The sequence below is a fragment of the Cynocephalus volans genome, chromosome 4 (assembly GCF_027409185.1).
Source record: "Cynocephalus volans isolate mCynVol1 chromosome 4, mCynVol1.pri, whole genome shotgun sequence".
Lineage (NCBI taxonomy): Eukaryota > Metazoa > Chordata > Mammalia > Dermoptera > Cynocephalidae > Cynocephalus > Cynocephalus volans.
Window position 1 is genome coordinate 13,986,154 of NC_084463.1, and position 20,594 is coordinate 14,006,747.

Here is a 20,594-nt window from a genome sequence, read left to right on the forward strand (position 1 = left end):
CCTATGTCTCCTGTCCTGAGACTCCAAGAACGGTCCTGTCTTCCCTCTGGGTGTCAGCTTCTTCTGCAAAATAGTGGGCCAGACCAGCATTGATGTCTGTGGTCTAGGTGTTCCCAGCAGGCTGGGTTAGACCACCTCCATCTGACACCCTGCAGATCTGCAGCAGCTTCTGTTCCTTCTCTGAACTCGTTATTCGGTCCTTTCTCCCTGCCTGGGCTCCCTCTGTCCCTCCCTGGTTTACGGTACCCTCATTCCTGTACTGAGGACCTCATATTTACGTGGTTGGGGCTTATGGAAGGAAGGAGGCCAGGGAGGGGTGAAGGGCATGTCTCTTTCCCCCTGCATAGAGCCACTCTATTATTCAGTTCCCTGTCATCCCCTGCCCTTTGACAGTTTCTATGGTGGGATTTAATTCCTCATTGTTACCTTTGTCAGGATGGGACTTCTCCATAGTTCACCCTTGCCTTTCTCTTCAACTGTTCTGTTTTGCGTTTCTATGGTGGGTTTCCTCTTTCCTGATGTAATGATTACTCTGTCTCTTTCTTTCATTCACACAGTCACACACACACACACACACACACACACACACACACACACACACACACACACACACACACACACACACCCTTTGATATTTCCCTAAGACACTTCTCTATAAGAGATAAGGGTAAGGGAAGGCTAAGGGGAGCTTTAATGAGGAAGGCTTTCTTCATAGTGGAGGGGGAGAGTTGGGGAGCAAATCATCAGAATAGGGATAGAAGAAGTCAGTGAAGCCACTGTCTCTGGAGAGCTTTTTAAAAATATCTACCTCTTTTCTGATTAATGTACAATACAAATTTATTGTAAGAAATTTAAAAAATTCAGAAAAGCAGAAATAAGAAATGAAAACCACCTGTAATACAACTAGTAAGAGAAAGAAGCTTTAATATTTTGGCGCATTTGGTGTATTTCCTTCCAGTCTCAGTGGGAAGGGTTGGAGATCAGACTGTATAGGCAGGTTTAAATGCCTTTTTTATTTTATATTGCAACAAGAGATTTTATTCTGTATCATTCAATTGTCTTCAAAAGCACGAGTTTAAGGATTACATAATATTCCCTTCTATGGATAGGCTTCAATACACATCACAGGCATCCCAGAATCCTAAGATGCTAGGGCTGGCCTTGCCCAGTATTTCCACCAAAGTGAGACAGAAGACGAACCCCTCTCCCTGGCGATGCATTTCACTACCTTACTTAATAATCAGGAAGAGCTTGTCAATGCCAGTCGCCATCCCCATCTCCACCCTTGTACTGGACCGAGAGGTGGACTTTTGTCAGCTCCATGTGGCAACAAAAGCAACCTTTCAAGCTTTAATTCCTTCACAACCAACAGAAGACGACCTTCCCTCACCAACCTCCCAAAGTAGAGAAATAGGAGGACGCAGGTGCAGAAATATGCAGATAGAAGTGACTAAGAACAAAATGTCATGTCTTAAGCTCCAAGACAAAATCATGTGAGAGCAGGAAACTTATTAATAAATTCTTTTGTGTTCTGTCTTGTCCATGATAAATGACCACACTCAGCATCAATAACTGCAAACATCCCTGGGAAAGAGATAAACACACAAGCACATCACTCCTGCTGAAAGCAGTGGGTTGAATTCAATTTGGGGTTTGAAGGCAAATTTCACAGCCCTAAACAAAATTATCTTAGAGAGCTGCCACCACTACCTATGTAATAAAAGTAAGACCATTGTGGTTAAAGTGGGTGGAATGTTTCCCCAGAGTTATAAAAGATTGCAATGCATCAGATAGTAAAAAATTGTTATTCTTAAGTCCAGATTTGCTGCAATTACAAGGCTCTGCTCTTAATGGGATTGCTACTAGGAAATGCAATCTCCCTGGAAGTTCAGAGTATCTTCTGATGAGCCAGAACTTGTCATTCTTCTCAGAAGAAACCCCAGCAGGGCATGCCAATGGTGTACAGAAGTCCCTATCAGGTTGGAGAGAAGAGATAGCATTGGAGAGCTCATTTCTAATTGCAATCATGTATTTCTATGCTTGGGTGAAATTCAACAAAAGAGGAAATTTTAGAAACAGATGTAAGCTGATGAATAACCAGTATGTCCCTTAGTTACTGCCCATGGAACCTGCATTACTATGCTCACAGAAAGCAATGGAACCATGCGTTCTAGAAAAACAATGATCAGGCATAGGAAGTGGAAGACAGGGACACAGGGAAAAAGTAGTGAAAAGGAGCAATACAGGTATTTTGTTCAAAAAGTTCATCCTCATAAATGAATATCAGCCAAGGCTGATGCATGCGTATTTAATGCATAAAAAGGAAACTCAAAAACAAAAGAAAACGAAACAAAACTCATTGTTTTGAATTCAGAGGCAAACCTGGACACCCAATCTGTTACTATAAAAGGTTCATAGGGGAAAAAAAGAGGAAACCTAGTAGCTAGCTTTGGGATCAACTAGCTTGGCATTTACAAGGTTTCCCTGTTCATGAATTTGTCACTGCTGTTGGCTTTCTTTTCCCTTGGCATAGAACAGTTACTGTGATGAGCAGTCACGTAAAGCACAATATAAATTTTATTATTATTGGACAGTGCCACGGCTGGAACAGCACCGTTCTGCATGGAGGTTTTCAGACATATTATAATTACATTCTGTAGGTTTGCAAATAATGACATAACCCAGTCACCTTACTGTGGATATGATTTATTACAAATAACAAAATGTTATTATATGGAAATTAGTTTCCACACAACAGCTGACTATAGGGGAGCGCTCCAGAGACGCTTTAATCACTAAGACGAGAACCTGCAGCAGTTCAGGACCTGGGACAGTGCCAGAATGGCCTCAGTCACCTTACCTGCTAGAAAGACCTCTGCAAGAAGTGAACTGGAGGGAAGATGTGTGGGGGTGGAGTGGGCCATGAGCAGTTAAAACTGCACCTGAGTTCAAGGCCAAGGCTCTCGTCAGCCTGGGAGAAGGAGGTATCACAGATTACTTTTGATTTTTCATTTTTGCAGCTTAATTCTCCTGTAACTTGGAAAGAAAGTTGTCAACTTCAGAATCATCCCAAACTCACTTTCTTTTTTGCATCTTTAGGAATATGGTCTTTATTTAAAGAACAGGAAAGAAAAACAAAACACAAACAAAGACATATAAAGCCTAGGCATTTTGAGCATATTGGCAAATTGTGCCTCGCCCTATCCATAAACTCAGGTGAGGCCTGACACAAAAAATACATATAGTGAAGAAGTAAAACATTTATTAGTCATTTAATTGTTTACCATTTCCCCCCAACAGGTGGATGACCACTACTTATAAAAGAAAGTAGAATATGAAACTTTCAAACATTCTCCTCAGCTCTCCTCTCTCCCTTCAACTCCCTCTGAATGCACTTAAGAGATCTAGAATGCCTGCCAGCAGATCTCTCTATTCAGGTCATTTCCTGAGATTTTCCAAGGGGATTACCTTTTAGTACAATGAATTTATACAAGATAAAAATGATAGCAGTTTTCATAGAACCTTAATGTTTTCCAATGTTCTATGGTGTGGAACTTATTACCCCTTTTCACTGAAGAGTAGGAATTAGTTCAGTGACTTGCCCAAGGCTGAAGAACACAGGAAGAATTAGAACTCAGGTTTCCTAACATCCCAGTCCAAGATCCACCCTGCTAGATCATGGCATCCAGGGTGATTTAGGAGACGGCAGCTGTCCAAGGTCCAGTCCTGGAAACTAGGCTGAAACAGGTCTGGGCTCTGTTGTGCTCCCCCCCGACACACCTTGGGAGTTCTTGACTCTATGGGAAAATTCTGGCTTTTTCATTTTTCTCTACATTCACAGAGTGATCCAAACCGATCTCATGTCTTATTCCTTAAACGTCAAGCTCAAACATTTCTTTACCCTTGTCTATATAATTTCAGGGTCTGGGATGGGATGGGTAGGGGAAGGGGGTTCACGAAGGGGCACAGAGGAGCAGGGAGGCGCTGTGTGGTGAGGAAGGGCAGTGCCAACTTCTGTCCCCCTTTCCTGGTGCTGCACTGAAGAAGAACCCCAAGTAAGTTTGTCACAATCTCAACATCAGAGCTGAATTGCTTTGGTTTAAACTCATCAAGACCTCTGAGAGTTTTGAGAAAGGCTTCTGAGTATCCCATTTTGGAGCAGGGTTTTGGTGTCTTTTTTCTACATTGACATTTAATGACACTAATGCAGCAGAGTTATAGAATTATCACAGTAATATGGATCTCAACACCAGTTTCCTTTCAGTGATTAGAACATTCTGGACCAATTGATAAGCTGCCCTGCTGCAGCCTGGGGTAAATTTGGGGCAGTTGCTGCAAAACCAGAAACCTTTTCTTAGCACCTCACCATTGAATCCCACCTTTTGTTGCCCCATTTCCTGGGATGACTAGGAAGGTCACCTTGGATGTAGCCCATTATTTTGGTTGCTCTGGGAAAGTGCAGCTATCTCTCTCTTCACTAGCCAGCTCTTGGCCTTTGGGTGGCCGTGCTTAGTTCTGGTCCCTACTCCTTCTTATCCACTGGGATACTTGTGACTGGAGGGAGATCTTCAAATGGTCTCCCCTAATTGAAAAATCTTCAGTGGCTCCTTATTACCTAGACTCATAGAACTGTAGAATGGACCCTTAGAAATCTCCTGGTTTTGGATACTTTTCTTTGGAGTATGGGTGCCTTTCTTCAAATGAAATCTCATATGAAACCCCAAAGTGTAAAATGGGTGAAAAGGTGCTGTTTTGGAGGGGTTCAGAGCCTACTCTGCTCAGCAGCACCCCAGCCCCCTTCCACACCATATGAACTTATTCATTGGGTTCTTCCTCAGCCTTCTCCCCCACAGCACAAGACATCTGCCACCACCCAGTACTTTCTTTGACAAAATGGGCTCCCCTCCAGGATTCAACCCAGTAAAGGCTGTGGGACCCTGGCTCTGGCTGGGTCAGAGGATCTCCAGCTGAGTCAGAAGATGGGCATACAAGATGCATCGCTGTACAAACATCACATCAACAGTGATGTATGCTCACTCAGAGGCAGACACTAAAACCCAGTGTGGCATCTGGGACCCATCCCTGTTGCCCCGATACAGGACAGCACTGGGAAAGGGCTGTGTCACTAGAGGGAGGTGGAATATCAGAGTGCAAGGTCTAGGGCCAGGCTCCGCATTTGAATCTGGGATCTGCCCAGGTGTGTAATCTGGAGCAAATCACTTAACTTCTCTATGCCTCATTTTCCTTATGTGCAAACACAGAGGGTAATAATAATAGTAGAGCCTACATTATACAGATATAGCGAGAAGCAAATGAGTCTTTACACTTTCCATGGAAAAGCATCGAGAAAAATGCCTGAAATGAAGGAAGCATTCAATACATGCTGGCTCTCTCTACTTCTGACCACCCTCACATCTTCCTTGCTGGGTCTCTGTGCCCAGCTCTGCAGCAGCCCCAGCTGGAGTTCCTGGAGGGTGGGCCGGGGCAGAGCTCCATGCAGTGCACAGGGAGGGGGCTTATTACCTTGTCTCTGCACCCCCTCCTTTCTCTTCCTGGGCCTGGCTGGCCAAGCGGGAACATCATCCAGGCACGTGATGGCCTCTCACGGCTGAACTGCGATGCATAAAGGGATTTATGGTTGTAGATCCGCATCTCACTCCAGATCACATTGTCGGGGAGTGAATCCCCCCTCCCCGCTCACAGCTGTGCACTGGCAGGCCCGGCCCCATAGAGGGGAAATGCCTGCTTCTCTCTCTCCAGGGATCCTGGTCCCATGGTCATTTTGAGCTCACCCCTCTCCACGCCACAGGATCTCCTTTGCTCCCTGCTCCATTTTCTCCCCACCAGGAGAGGGAGGGGGAGGTGGTCTGAGCCACCACATCAGGCAGTGACAATTAAGCCCATTCAGAGCAGAGTCATTTGCATGCAACTCCTCACTAGGCGGCGAACACTCAACCTGTCATTATCTCTTGGCATTGCTGGTAACAATGCCATGCGCTGTGGAGATGGCAGCTTCCTTTCCCTGGGCACTGCCAGGCAGAGAGAAGGTGATTGATGAAGGGCCTGGAACCTTTCCTCCTGCCTTAGCTGGCCTCTGTAGGAGGCCAGAAGGCCAGAGCTGGGCGGGGGGCGGGAGGATGAAGCAGTCGGACCCCATGGACCCCACTGTGCTTGGGCACTGGGGATGGTCTCTGGAGGACACTGCGGGAGGACAGGAGGGAGGGCAGGAATCATCTAAGGGTAGTTCCCACCTCCTCAGCTGGGATTTAATGAACGAGATTATCTCTTGAAAAGTACTAAAAGCCACCCTTTTGCTGTACACCCACGGAGCGGGCTCCAAAGCAGCTGCTCCCTCAAAGGCACTCCAGCTGTCCCCTGCCCCCACCCGGCACCACTGCTTCTCCTCTCTGTCCCTCCCCCACCTCTAGCTCTAAATAAACCACAGTGAGATCCAAATGCTACTGTGTGTTATTGGGCTGGTCTAGCATTTCTGTTCTCAGAAACAAAGAGACAAAGAAAAAGACCCAGAGACGAAGGTCTCAGCTGATTTCTCAACCCTGGATCATACACCCTTAACAGGCCTATCATGAAACCAGGGTTCGAAGGCCACCAGGGCTGGTGTGTGTGGGGGCGGGGCAGAAACTCTTCAAGAGACCTACTTTAACCTTCTGAGGCCAAGTTGTCCCAGATTAGGAATAGCTTACATTTAGTTAGAATAGGTGGTACTATTTGAAAGATCCAGAAACACTACACCATCCAAAACACTAGTAAGCATCCACCAAGATCTGAAATTCCACTCTCCATGTTTTATTCCTTTCACTTAAACCATTGATCCTGGTTTAAATGCAAGTACCCCAGAGAGAGGCAACACATATAACGTGTTCAGTTACTTACCCCTTAATAAAAATTCACTTCTGCAGCCTTTTCTGAGAATAAGCATCGATTATAAACGAAGGGAAAGAGAGAGACATGAGAATATCACATCCTTGAACGAGTGCGGGCCAGTTTCTCCAGCAGGAGGAGAAATGTACAGGGAAGAATCTGGGTTTGGAAGCCTGGCTTTTCTCATATTATTTTCCAGGGTTGGTTTTGATTCATCAGTTCCTGGGATGCAATGATCTGTGCACACTGGGATTCCAGCCACCCCAGCTGAGTGTCATCTATCCTGTGTTTAGGTCTCCTGGGACAGCAAGGTCCTGTGTCCAATCCCCAAATGGAAGCTGGAAGAATTACCTTTTAGTCTCACTATACCCCCTGCTGCTGTGATGAGGTCACACATGCACAAAGCCCAGCTCTGTTTTCTTTGAAATGCATAGATTTATCAAAAGGACAGCTGCATAGCCTGCCTCTGTTACCACCTCAGAATCAGCAACCCCAGCTGGGCATGACCCAGAGGTGCTGCCTTTTGGTGACATATAAAAACAGGAAGTTCAATTTGCTAGTCAGGTTCAAATACCTACTTTGTGCCAGCAGATATGGGAGGCATCTGACCTGTTGCCAGCCAAGAGTGCTCCCTTGGCTCCATCTGGGCACAGGTGGGCTGGTATGGTGGTTGTCTCGGCATGTGTGTGTCTCTATCCTCCAGCTGTCTGTGACTCCTCGTAGGCAGGGTCCCTCTCTTTAGACTTTGCAGCACTCAGCACAAGGGGAGGCATACAGCTGGTGCTCAATAAGTACTTGTTGAATGGTTGCCAGGCCCTGCTCTTGAGTAACTCACAATCTGGTTGGGACAGCAGGAATTTACACACAGGTCACAATCAGAGACCAGTGTCATGTCCCATATGAGAAAGAACCATCACAGTCTACCGATGTGGCTATGGTGGGGATTTAGAATCTTCTAGCTCCTGGCCAGGAAATTCTCAATGGGCTGCAACTCTCATCCTAGAACTGCTGCTGCACTTGGTCCTAATTTTGCCCTTCTATGGCCCTGCTATCCTGAATCAAATGGCACTGTACATGGCTCCCAACGGAAGGAAATCTATGTGTAAATCACATGGTGGTTAAGAGCTCTGGGTCAGGCATATTTGAATCTTTGCTCTGTCGCTTACCATGGGACAGTGGGCAGTTTAACCTCTCTAGGCCTCAGTTCATCTGTAAAATGGTAAGCAAACTACCGATGTCAAAGTTTGCTGTGAAGATTAAATGAGATAGTGGACATAAGACCCTTAGCACAGTGTCTGACACATAGCAAGCGCTCAGTAAGTGTTTGCTATTTCATATTATTATTTCCTAAATTATAGGCTAATGTCATAAAGGTAATGCAGCAAAATCCATTCTGAAGGAAGATTTTTAAATATAAAGAGTGGAGACCAACTGCTCTCTTCCAGCAAGGTGCGATAGTGGAACAATTCTGAGTAAGCAGGGCTACTCTAAGAGTAACTCTATAAAATGCCAAACTTTGGCATAAAAACAAACAAAAAATAGACAATTTCCTGAATGATATCAAAGGTCAAGATATTTAGGTGAGGGTCAAACACTATCACTCCCACGAGCAGCTCAAATTTATTGAGCATCTACCATGTGCTAGGAATTGTGCTGGATACCTTAACTTGTAATCTATAAAATGACACTTCAAGGAAGGCATTAGTATCCCCATTAAATTGAGGAAGCTCAGCTGGGCAGGTGGTGTGGCCAGGGCTCCACGGCCAGGCACTGGCAGAGCTGGTGGTCAAGCCTACACCTGTCTGACTCAAAGCCAGGTCTTTCTCCTAAGCAGATTGCCTCCTGTACCCAAATATTCTAGAGCATAAGCTCCTCACAGGTAATGAGAGAGCCTCATTCATCTTCTTGAGCCCCAGAACACGGGCATGGTGTCTGTCCCATGGCAGGTGTTTAGTGCATGCTCACTGAATCGAACATTTGGTGGCACAAATCTATTTCATGGACCAGGGGGTGGAGAGGTGCCATTCACGAGAAGTGGCCCAACATGGCTGCAGCACCCAGAACTTTGTCACCATGAGAGGAGAACAGATTGCCCCGAGCATGTTTCTGAGATGAGTGCTGTGAACTTGAACTCTTACCGCTTTTGGCTGCTGCACAGAGATCTACCGCCCTGCCTGTGCCTGCCCTTCTCTCCCTCTCCACCAAGGCCCGTGTTAAATTGGAACAAACAACAGAGGCCCCCACCTTGGTGGGCCCTGCTCATGAATAATGAACCTACACCAGGCTCTGTTCTTTGAAGGAATTCTCTCTTGGCTGGCGAAGCTGTGTGGCAAGGCGGCTGCTCATCATCGCAGTTGTTTATTTATTCATGCTTGAATGGGGTGGGCCAAGCCCATTCGCAGACGTCTTTTCCCTCATTGAATCCTGCTCGCCACCTGCCTTTCCTACTAGTTCTAGCTTCTCTCCAAGGGCTCCAGTGGCAGACAAGAAGCAAGCCAAGTGGCTTCACTGTCTCAGGGGCCCAGGATGGAGCCAGAGATCAGAAATGGGAAAAGATCTCTCCCAGGCTGGTCTGTCTGCCTGTGCCTCCCTGCCAATGGGGCCTGTCTGGGATCCAGGGCTTCCTGCCATGGGGCTGAGAGACAGGTGCTCTGGGGATGGCCACTGCTTAGCCTGTGGCATAGACTGTGTTGGCTATGGGTTTGGGGAGGCACCTGGTCAGAGGGATTCTTTTTGATGGTGCCCATAGCAGCTGAAGAGCATCTCTCTTTCTTCTACTCTGTCTCCCTGCCCCCCCAGCTTTTAGATCAGCACAACCCTTCTCCTTGCCTCCATCCGCTACCCCCACCCCACGGTAGGGCTGGTCTGACAAACACTTCCTAGAGTTACTAATGAGGCTGGAAAGATGGAGCTGACCACGCCCTCATCTCCTGAGCTCAGCTCGGGCCTCCCACGTCCTGGATCCTTCATCCATTGCCAGGCTCGGGGACCCTCCCTTGCAGCAAGCACAGAGCCCTCTCGCCATGCACAGAGTCACACGCAAACCCAGCACAGCCCAGAATGCAAAGACAAGGCAGAATGGAGAGCACTTAAGCGGAGGCCTTCAGCCAACTTTCATTTACTCTGCCACCTGGCTTCTTTTAGTCCTGGGTGCATGGAGTCTGTCGTTGTTGGACCAGATTTCTCCATGTAGGTCAGGAGAGCCTGTGACAGGAGGAGGGAGGTGTTTGAGGATAGGGTGGTGAGACCAGCGACAGAGAGGTTTGAGGTGATGGGGACAGATAAGAGGGGTGGGAGGGGGCTCTGGCTGTAGCTCAAGCTGTCTGGGGGACACGTCCTGCCCCAGGGGAGGCTGTGGCGGACTGTGAAGGAGGCTCTGGAGCCAGGTGGCCTGCACTTGTACCTTGGCTTGGGTTCTCTCTAGCCTTGCCATTTTGGGTGGGTGGGAGCAGCTACTTAATCTCCCCGAGCCTCCATTTCCTCATTCGTCAACTAAGGTCAACCCTAACCTCCTGTAAGGGTTGGAGATTGTGTGTGAACAACACTTGGCCCAGGGCCTGGTAAGTGCCCAGAACGTAGCAACAGTTACTGTTATTATTACCCTTTCCACTCTCTAGTCTCAGTTTTCCATTCTGTGTAATGGGGAGAGCTGAGCTCTTCTGCTGGGTATGTGGGAAATTATTCTGGCAGTGGTCACAGGACACCCTGAGTAGCCGTGACTCCTCCTCCTCTGAGTTCCTAGGTGTGTTGTGGGCTGGGGGCTCCCACTCTCTCAGAGTGCTTTCCTTCCCCTGTGAGATTTCCCTGGGAGTAAATTCTGAGGACCAGAGAGGAAACCAGAGATTAGGAATACTTACTCTTCCTTCCATGGCTTCTGTGGCACCAGGTGGAATCTACCTTCATTACCTCTCAAAGAGGTTGCTTGGCCTCTATTTAACCCTGTCTACAGTGAGAGTGCACAGCCATACAAACTGTGTGTTCCATGTGTGAACAGCTCTGAGTATTAAAATATCCTTTAAAAATAAACTAAAACCCACTTTCTTAAACTCTCAGCCAGTGATTGTAGTTATACCCTTACATAAATGTGATTTGTTTATCATACAATGCCCCTTAAAGTATTTGATATAGCTGTAAAACTCTCTGGAGTATCTTTTCTCAAATATTCTTCCTCTTCTTCTTTTTTTAAAAGTCATTATTCATTTGGCACAGATTCCATCCATCCTTCCACCCACCCACCCAGATTCTACTCTGATTCTATGGATGATCAGTAAGTCAGAATCCTCCTTTCTCTGCTTGGACAGGAGATTTTAGGAATCCTATTTGTCTCTATTGCATTTCACCTTGCAAAAGGTAGCACATCACTGCAGCCCAAGGAGGGGAATTTGGATTATGATTCTGATGTCTGTTTTCCCTAAAATTGCTAACCAGGCTACAGCTTCTTTATCCAGGAAGTGCTTTCTCTGGAAGGTGCCTCATCAGTGGGCCATGAAAGTAGGGTAGATTTTGGATAGGGAAATTGATTAAGGGAAGAGTGTTGACTCATTTAGTCAGTCAATACTTACAGAGAACTTTCTATATGCCAGGCAGAGTGCTAAGCAGTGAGAATACAGAACTGACTGAGTCACAGCCCTGCCCTCAGGAAACTTACTATTACTGGGGCCGGACAGTATTCTGGGCACTAGGCTCTATAAGCAAACTATCCAGCAGAGAGGGTTTCTTTCACAAAGAGGAATGGCAGCCACTGGGAGGGGAGAACAGGGTGCTGATTATCTTGCAGCACGTGCCTGTGGCCATCCTTGACCCAGCAGTGGTAAGTCCCTGTGACCTTGTCTCCTGACACCAACACAGCCTCTTGAGCTCTGCCGTTGAGTCTATCTACCTTGGAAACTTGGCTGGAACATGTTGTAGAGGAAGGCGAAGGAGAGAGGTGAACAGGGTGGCAGGCCACAGACTTGGCGTGGGAAGCCAGGCCTATCAGTCTCAGGGAAAAGGCATATATGTTGTGCAGGTGCTCTGCCTGGGTTTCTGCCATTCATACCCCTAACTGACACTGACAGTCTGGGAGCCACTATCCACAGGAGAGAGTGCCGTGCACTGTCGTATCAGCCAGGGGCCCAGCAGAAAATAGAATTCAACTCAGATGGCTCAAAAGCAGAGGCTATGGTGAAGGGACCAGCTACAGAGGTGTGGGCAGGGATGTGGAGGCAGCTGGGATTGGCAGCCAGTCGCAGGTGGGCCCACAGAACACAGCGAAGGCTGAGGCATGGGCCCAGGTGGCAAGTGGCTCCCAGCAGACAATCCCCACACCTTATCTTTTCTGAGAGAACAGAACTGGTGTCACACCAGACTTTAGCAGCACAGACAGTGAGGGCAGGACCCCACATGGAGGACAGCAGAGGAGCCAGAAGAGCCTGTTCCCCATGCCCCAGGGATAGATAAGTTTCCCCTGCACCCAGGAGCCATTGGGGGTAGGAGAATCTGATAGAGAATGTGCATTTCACAAGAGCCTGTATTCATTAAGTTCCAACAAGCCATTTTAAACTGGAAGACAACACACTCTCTTTAAGTGGTGAGCTTACGACCTCCTTTCTCCACCTGCATCAGAGGAAATGGGGGCTCTCTAGCAGCAAAACCAGTCATGGAAGCTAAAAGAAGTTTCATCTGCATTATAGTGTATACATTTTGACCTGTGCATGACATATACCTTGAGACCTGCAGTGTCAGGGCATGCCAGGTACTGCAGGGGATAGCAGGATGTTGAGATATGGTAAGGAAATCTAGATGGGAGATAGGTATGAACAAATGTAAAATTTAGCAGCAATGCAATTGTGGAATATAGCAATTCCACAATGGAGAGATGACAGCAATACTAATGATCTGGTATGGTTAACACAGCCTTGCAAATAGATGTAACTTTTATTGAATAATTTTTCTGATCATAAAAATAAAGTATACTTATAAAAAATTGAAACATATTGAAAAGTATAAAAGAATTGAAACCTACAATCCAACTTTCTTTGTTAACATTTTGCTGTATTTCCTTAATACCATTTTCTACATTTATATGTGTATATATAAACACAAACGTACATGCATTTCGGTTAGTTGAGACCATCATGTACATAGTTATATTTCCTGCTTATTTCACTTAACGTAACACTGAGAATATTTTTATATCTTTGAGCATTCTTCATGAACCAGCATGTAGGACGCCCATGAGATCCACTGTATGGATGTACTACTATGTATTTAAACAATCCCCTGTTGTTGGATATTTAGCCATTTCTAATTTTCCACTTCTATAAACCTTTATCTGTTTCCTTATTATTTTCTTAGGATAAAAAAATGAAGTGATTAGGTCAACAGGAAATTATATTTTTAAGGCTCTTTGACACATATTACCTTAAGTGTTGACACATATTACTGTAAACATTGTACCGATTTTCACTATCATCAGAACCAAAGTGTCCTTCTTACCTTTGCCAACATCGAGCATTATGAATTTTAAAATATGTGTCAAATTGAAAGGCAAATTGGCAGCTTGCTTTATTTTGCATTTTTGATTACTAGCGAGGTTAATTTTTCCCCTCATATTCTTTTCAACTATTTGTATTTCTTCTGCAAATTCTGTCATGTTCTTTGCCCATTTTTCTTTTTGGATGTTAATGTTTTCTTAATGACCTAGAAGAGCAGTACATTTTAAGGATTTTTTATTTTTACCCATTGCCATATTTGTTTCAAATAATTTTTTCTTGGTTTGTAGTTTGCCTTTTAACTTTAGATACGGTATTTGTCTGACAGAATGAAGTGTTGGGTGTAAAGAACAGTCTGGAAGACTGGCTTTGCACCCTGGCCTTCTCCCATGACCACAGTGGTCAAAACAGAGGGTCTATGGAATTGACCTCGTCCCCCTGTGCTCCTCAGGACCTACACTGATTCTTGACAAGGACTGATGAGGATACCCCAGCGATCACTCTTCAACTGCAAACCTTCCCATCCCCACCTCCTGCAGACGCACTCAACAAAGCTACTTGCCCCGAAGGAGGCACCGATACTCTCTGCATCTGGGCTTTCAAGCTGTTCCCAACCAAAGGCTTGTTGGGGAGAGAAATTGTGATGCTTCCAATGGATTGTTTATGCACATTCCTAATGCCAACAAGACACTCCTGCCTGCCCTGCTCTTTTCTTTTTGCTCTTTTCATTTTGTGTCGACAGTGAATTCCAGAGATCAGTTCCTCCCACCCGCTTTTGCTGCTACAACTGTATTTTCTGGTCACACATTCTTCCAAGACTACGTCCTCCCAACTCCACACCACCCAGTCCTACAAAACAGGTGGAGGGCGGTGCAGATCCTTATCTAGTCTTCTGACTAAGGGGTTGCTGAGTCAACAGAGACCTTGTCATCAACGCCTCTTTACCAACAGATTCTAGTTACTTTCTAGGGGCAACCTGCCCACCCCCCAAATGTGGCGAGGGTTCCTGGAGGGCGGGAGGACAGCTTCTGGGGGTGAAGAGGTAGTGGCAGCAGTGTTAGGGCTTTCTACAGGGACCTCCCACAGCAGTACACAACACACTTTTACCCCTTCTTCTTTGCTTCTTTTCCACTTAGAATATCTTGGAGGTTATTCCTTACTGGTACACACAAAGCCACCCCATTCTTTGTACTCAATTATCACCCCAGTACTCAATTACACATGGCGATACTCATTTATTTAACCAGGTCTCTATGTCTGAGTATTTAAGTTGCTTCTAGGTTTCACCTGCTACAACTAACACTGAAAAAAAAAATTCCGCGTACATAGGCTTCTTCGCACCTGTAGGAAGTGACATCTCTGTAGGGTAAATTCCTGGAAGTACTACTGCTGAGTCAAAGGGTATGCACCTTCCCAATGTTTATATTTCCTGCCAAATTACCCTCTGTGGAGGAAGTACCTGTTCACATCCCACCAGCAGCGTAGGAGAGCGCTTCTTCCCACACTGTGGCCAGCACACTCAGAAAAAGACAAAACTCCCAACATGGCCGGCAAAGCTCTGTGTGGTCTGGCCCAGCCCCCCTCCTCCCAGCCTCCTCAGATCATTCTCTCCTCCCTCCTTCCTTGCTGGCTAGTCTTTGCCTATGCCACCCCCCTGCCTAGAATGTTCTTCCCTACCTTCTCTCTGCTTATCTCAGCCCACATTCTGCCTCTTTAGCAAGGGAAGCCATCTCTGAACCCACAGGCCAGCTCTTGGTCCCTTGGTCAAGGTCTTGGAGTACAGTGACCTTCTCTGTTGTTGTCACAGGGGCATCTTTCCGGGGGTTTGTGTGACTCTCTGATAAATGTCTGTATCTCTGCTGGACTCTTAGCTCCACAAAGGCAGGGACCAGGTCTATTTCTGATCACCGCGGTCTTCCCAAGAGCAGTCACAGTATCTGGCCTACAGAAGGCACTCAACATGTTTATTGAACAACTGAACAAAAGTAAAACAAACTCACCGTTTCCCTCCTCTAAACTTCTCACCCTGTGCTCATTTTCTCAGTGAAAGAGATCAGTGTCCCTCTAGTACCTTGCAAGAGACCCTCAGTTCTCTCTAAGTCCTTCTTCTCTTCTCCCCACCGCAACCAGCGGGTGTCAGATCATTCACACTGCAGTAGACATTTCTCTTCCCTCTCTAGACCTTTGTCTAAGTAAGTTCCTTACCCACAGTGCCCTCTCTTTCCTTACTTTGCCTGATGATGTCCTAGTCATCCTGTAAGATATATTGCATCTTTTCTAAGAAACTTTCCAGCTCTCCCAGTCAAATCTAACCTCGTCCACAGACCTAAAGCAATATCTCCAAGAGCCTTTTCCTTGGCTGAATAATGCACTTGTCTGTGGATTCTCTGTCCCCATCATACACACACATACACACATGCTGGATGTGAGGTCTTGGAGAGCAAGGATCCATCTGTCCTTGTTCACCTCTGTGTGTCCTGCAGCCCTGAGCACAGTGCTCTGTACACAGTAGGTGTGCACTAAACTCTAGATAGAACCCAACCAAATGATGCTTAAGCAAAAGGGCCCACCCTGGCTTCTGACACTTTTGGAGAGTCTTTCCAGACAGAGCAGGCAAGGCAGAGAGAGCCTCTTCCCCCTCCCCCTTGACAACTTTCAGACTGCATTATCCCCATCCCAGAACTCAGGCAATATCATCAGACAAGTCAGATGTTTTGCATCAGTCTGGAAGGTTTCTATTTTCATTTTCCACATCAGCATCATGCTATCAATCTCCTCTCCAGTCTGTTTCCTTCTCCTGCCTCCCCTGCCCCCGCCCCAGCACATCACCAGCCCCGGCTGTGGATCAATTCCTGTGTTGCAAATACAAAGGTAGTTTTGCTTGACAGATGAAGCTGCCCTTCCAGGAGGTAATACAGAGATCAATACTGGTTATACTGAGTGCTCAGGAGCAAGGGGGCCAGTGACATCCCTGCACCCCCTGCCAGGACCACACCGGGCAGCCCTCCCCATCCCGCATCACCCTGCCCCCTTCCTTCCCACCCTCAGCACCTGCAGAGGCCTGGCATGCCCAGGACCAAGCCAGTCTATCTCTCCTCACAGAGAAGTCATTGGCCACCATCAGGAGTGAGCAGCCTTTGAGTGCAGAGCACCCTGCCCTGGACTCTGGACTGAAGGCCTGGAGGGTGGGTGAGGAGGCTGCAAAGAAACAGGACAGTGCTGATGGAGGAAGCCTGGGTGAAGTGAGATGGGCAGAGAGCAGGTCAGGGTGACCTCAGACAAGTCACTTTCCATCTCTGATTGGACAACTAATTCTGCCCCTCTAAGCCAAGGACGTTAGATTAAATAACCTAGGATCCATGAATGGGCTTCTGAGGGTCCATGTACCTCTGAAATCGTCTTCAAATTTTGTGCATGTATGTATTTTGAGGGTCCATGCTCCACCTCCAGCCCCTTAATATCAGATTCTTTAAGGGATATTGACTTCAGATGGTCAACTCAGCCCTAGCATCCTGCGACTCCAAACCGTAGACAGGTGTTCTTACAGTGTTGGCAATATTGCTGGGCACATAGCAGGCACCCCAGAAAAAGACTCAAGTACTTTTGGAGTCATAGTAAAGGGATTATCAGAGGCAGGTGGATAAATCTGGGAAGACTTCCAGAAAGAGGTGAACTTCGATAAGAAAGCAAAGTTCTCGGGTAAGGCAGAAGCTTAAAGGGAAAAGGTAAAGGAGGCATTGAGGAATATAACAGGTAGCTCTTCTTCCTCAAGCTCAAAAAATGGGATGCTTTGTCTAATTAGCTGAGGCAGCTCACAGTCCTCCACCAAGAATAAGAAATCAGAAAGTCAACACCAGCTCATTAAATACTCGGGCTAGCTAGCTATTAAAAGAATTTCCATTTCAGAACAGGATGCCTACCAGGGAATGCCAGACCTAAATATAAGCCAGCCCCTCCCTGCCAGGAGACTTTACCACATTAGGCAGGCAGGAGGGAGGACTTTGTGGAGATGTGTCATTACTTTTAACATCCAAATATAACCCGCCCCAGGGGGTCAGAGACTAAGGCTGCTCTACCCAGCTGCTCTACCCAGGGGAGGCTCTGTGGCAGGGCGGGAGCAGACCCCTGCAGAGCTCAGAGGTTTCGGCTGCAAGCAGCTCCCCAGCCACCCCTCCTCTTGCCCAAATGTGGGGTCTGAAGGGAGAACCCCTGAAGTCGAGTAGCCATATCCCGATCTGGCTGCTGGGGTGCTGCAGGGATTTGGGGAAGTTTGTGGGGTCTTTGGGTGAAGGAGGGGTTGCTTTTGGGTATTTATGACTACTTTTCCTTTCCGGGAAGCACTCTTCCTTGCAATGGGAGGAGGAAAGGTGCTGCAGGGTTGGTATCTACGCCCGCACTCCTCTCCTTCAGAGCTCTCTCTCAGTTCACAGTTGTGCCCTCACGACTGTCTTCCCCATCGACCCAGAGTTCCTTGAGAACATGGGCTTTGTTCTGCTCACATTCCTGACAGATGAAATGACAACCACGCCAAAGGCCCTCACGTAGGGCAGGTACTTGACACTACTAGGTCTCAGCTCAGCTGCCCAGTGGACTCTTCCCAATGCCTAATTCTGATTCAATTGGTCTGGGGTACGGGGTGGCCATCTGAGTTTTAAAAGCTCCCCAGGTAAAGACACATTACCCAATCAAAAAGCTTTCAGTTCTCTCAGTTGATTCTCTTTTCTCTTCCCCTCTTCCTCCTCCTCTTCCTTCCTTAACTGTTGATTCTTAAAACAACCTCCTGAAGTAGGCAGGGCAGAGATCATTATCCCTATGGGACTTAAGAAGAAAGTCCCAGGCTCAAAGCAGTTAAGTGACTTACCCAAGGTCACACAGCTAATCAGCAGGTGCTCACAGTGCCCAGCCCAGTCTGACCTCCCTACCCCCAGTGGAGGCCCTGGGGCAGCGTCTTGATATTCAGGGCAGTTGATCTGCAACAGAACATGGCTCGTTTCTTGGAGTGGAGGGAGAAGAGGCTAAGGTCACCAAGCAAGACCCAGCATCTGCCCCTCACAATGAGGAGGGCACAGCCCCTGCAGGAGCCCTGGCCTGGGGCCGAAGCTGTAGGCAAGCCCGGAGCCGGGGTGGGAGGCGCACTGATGCTGACAAACAGGGGGCAAAGTTTGCTGTCAGATAACTATGATCAGAAAAAAGCTGGTAAGGGATCTACAGTGGAATAGTCCATCTCAGGTTGCCTCTGGGTCATGTGTCCTTTTAAAAGTAGTAGATTTGAAACTGAAGAACTGTTGATCCTGGGAGGGCCCCTTAAGTCCCTGGTGGCTCAGTTTTCCCATCTGGGGAATGGGGATAATAGTATCCTACTCACTGGCTGCTGCGATGGTGACAAAATAAAGGTGACAATGATGTTGAAAACACTCCATGTGCCCTTCAACCTGGGGAAGAGCTGCTGGCCTCTGCTGCCGACTCTTCACCCCTGAACCTCCATCCCACCCTGAAGTCTGGGACGCTGAGCCTGCCAGAGCAGCTGGCTTTGGCAGCAGTTCCTATCTGTGACCCCATTGCATAAACTCCCGACCAGAATGAGTTTGTTTTCTTGAAGTTGGAGAAGATTTCATGGAAACAGATGTGTATACAGGGAGCAGGTGGAGGAACTCCACTGCCCTCAGCCTGTTAGTCTTCAAGGGCAATTTTAGGGAGAGGTGGGGCAGGCCTCTCACCCTTGAGGTGCTGCTGCTCACCAGCTGTCCCCTGCTCCCACTGAGACAATATGGCAGTATTGTGTAGAAGGCAGTGCATCTGGGCAGCACACCTAATTAAGCCCAGAGCAGGTGCTCTGGGGTGGGTGGAAAGGCAACATCCCCCGCTCGGGAGGGAAAGCCTTACAAATGAAGTTTCCTACACCTGACTGGGCCAGGTTAGCAAACGAGCTGTTGGTTAAACTGTCCTTGTTAGTGGCCCGCCCTTGGGTCACCAGTGAGTATTATTCCCATGACCAGGGATGGAGTAGTGTGGGGAGCCCTGGCAGAGCAGGAACAGGAGGCTTCTTTTTGGAGAGGTTTTGCCTGCTTGGACAGAGCTTGGGGATCAGCAGCCAGCCCCAAATCATCATTTTTATCTAACGCAGGTAGCCCTGCGACTGTACCACCTCCGGGCTTGGTGGCTGCAGCCCATTCAGGGTGTCAAGCTTGGCAATCCTGTAATTAACAGAATCACAAAGAAGAAAGGGACCTAGGGGTCATCATCAGTCCAGTTGGCCATTTGATGCTTGAATCTTCTTTGTAAGCAGCCTTCTAGTGTCTACTAGTGACTGGTGCTCAAAACCTCCAAGGTTTCCACTCAGATGCACTTCCCGCTGTCTCGCGGATCGGGGTGTCGCTCACCACTTTCAGCAGGTCTGGAAGGGCATCAGGCCCACCACCTATGGGAGAGTCAGAGCTGGAGAAACCGATCCTTCTGCTGGGGCTGACACAGGGGCTATGGAGGGTGGTCACAGTTGTTGGTTCAAGAATTACAGTAATTTCTGGTCCAAGTCCTGACAAACAGTCCTCAAGTTCTCAAGGGGAAGGTTCTACTGCTACTGAGGTTTGCAGTTTGTTCCTTTCCATTGTTGTATTTCATCATATGAATACAGCACAGTTTGTTTTTCTATTGCTGATGGACATATGAGTTTGTTCCACCTTTAAATAAATGAATCTCTCAAACAAAAGGTTGAGCAAAAGAAGCCAGACTCCCAAAAGAGTACACTTTGCATAATTAGCTCTTATGCTTCTTTTTCAGGGAGCAGGGGAAGTTAGTGACTGGAAGGGGAGCCCAAGGGGGCTCTTGGAGTGCTTGTGATATTCCAGTTCTTGAGATAAGTGATGATTATACAGGTAAGTTTACTTCGTGAAAAATCAACAAGCTGTACGTTTATAATCTATAATCTGTGTCTTTTGACACACATGTGTTATACTTCATTAAAATGTTTACTTAAAAAATTATGGCCCAATCATGATGGATTTTGAAATAATAATGCAATAATGACTAGAGTTAAGGAAATTCACAATTTCTTAGTGAGGTGCAACAGATAAGAGGAAACTTGAAGGGAAATACTGACATTTTCATGGAGTTACAGTTAAACGTCTAGCAGTAATAAAGACATCATTATTCACTACAATTTGTTGGTTATTACTCCACATCAGACACTGTTCCAAGTGTTTTATGTGTATTAATTCGATGAATCCTCATGACACTAGGAGG

General features: G+C 47.0%; 1 protein-coding gene across 1 annotated transcript in view; it reads right to left on the reverse strand.

The window, feature by feature from the left end:
- DSCAML1 (DS cell adhesion molecule like 1) overlaps positions 1-20,594 on the reverse strand; it is a 340,661-nt gene that overhangs the window by 142,803 nt on the left and 177,264 nt on the right. The window lies entirely within an intron of this gene.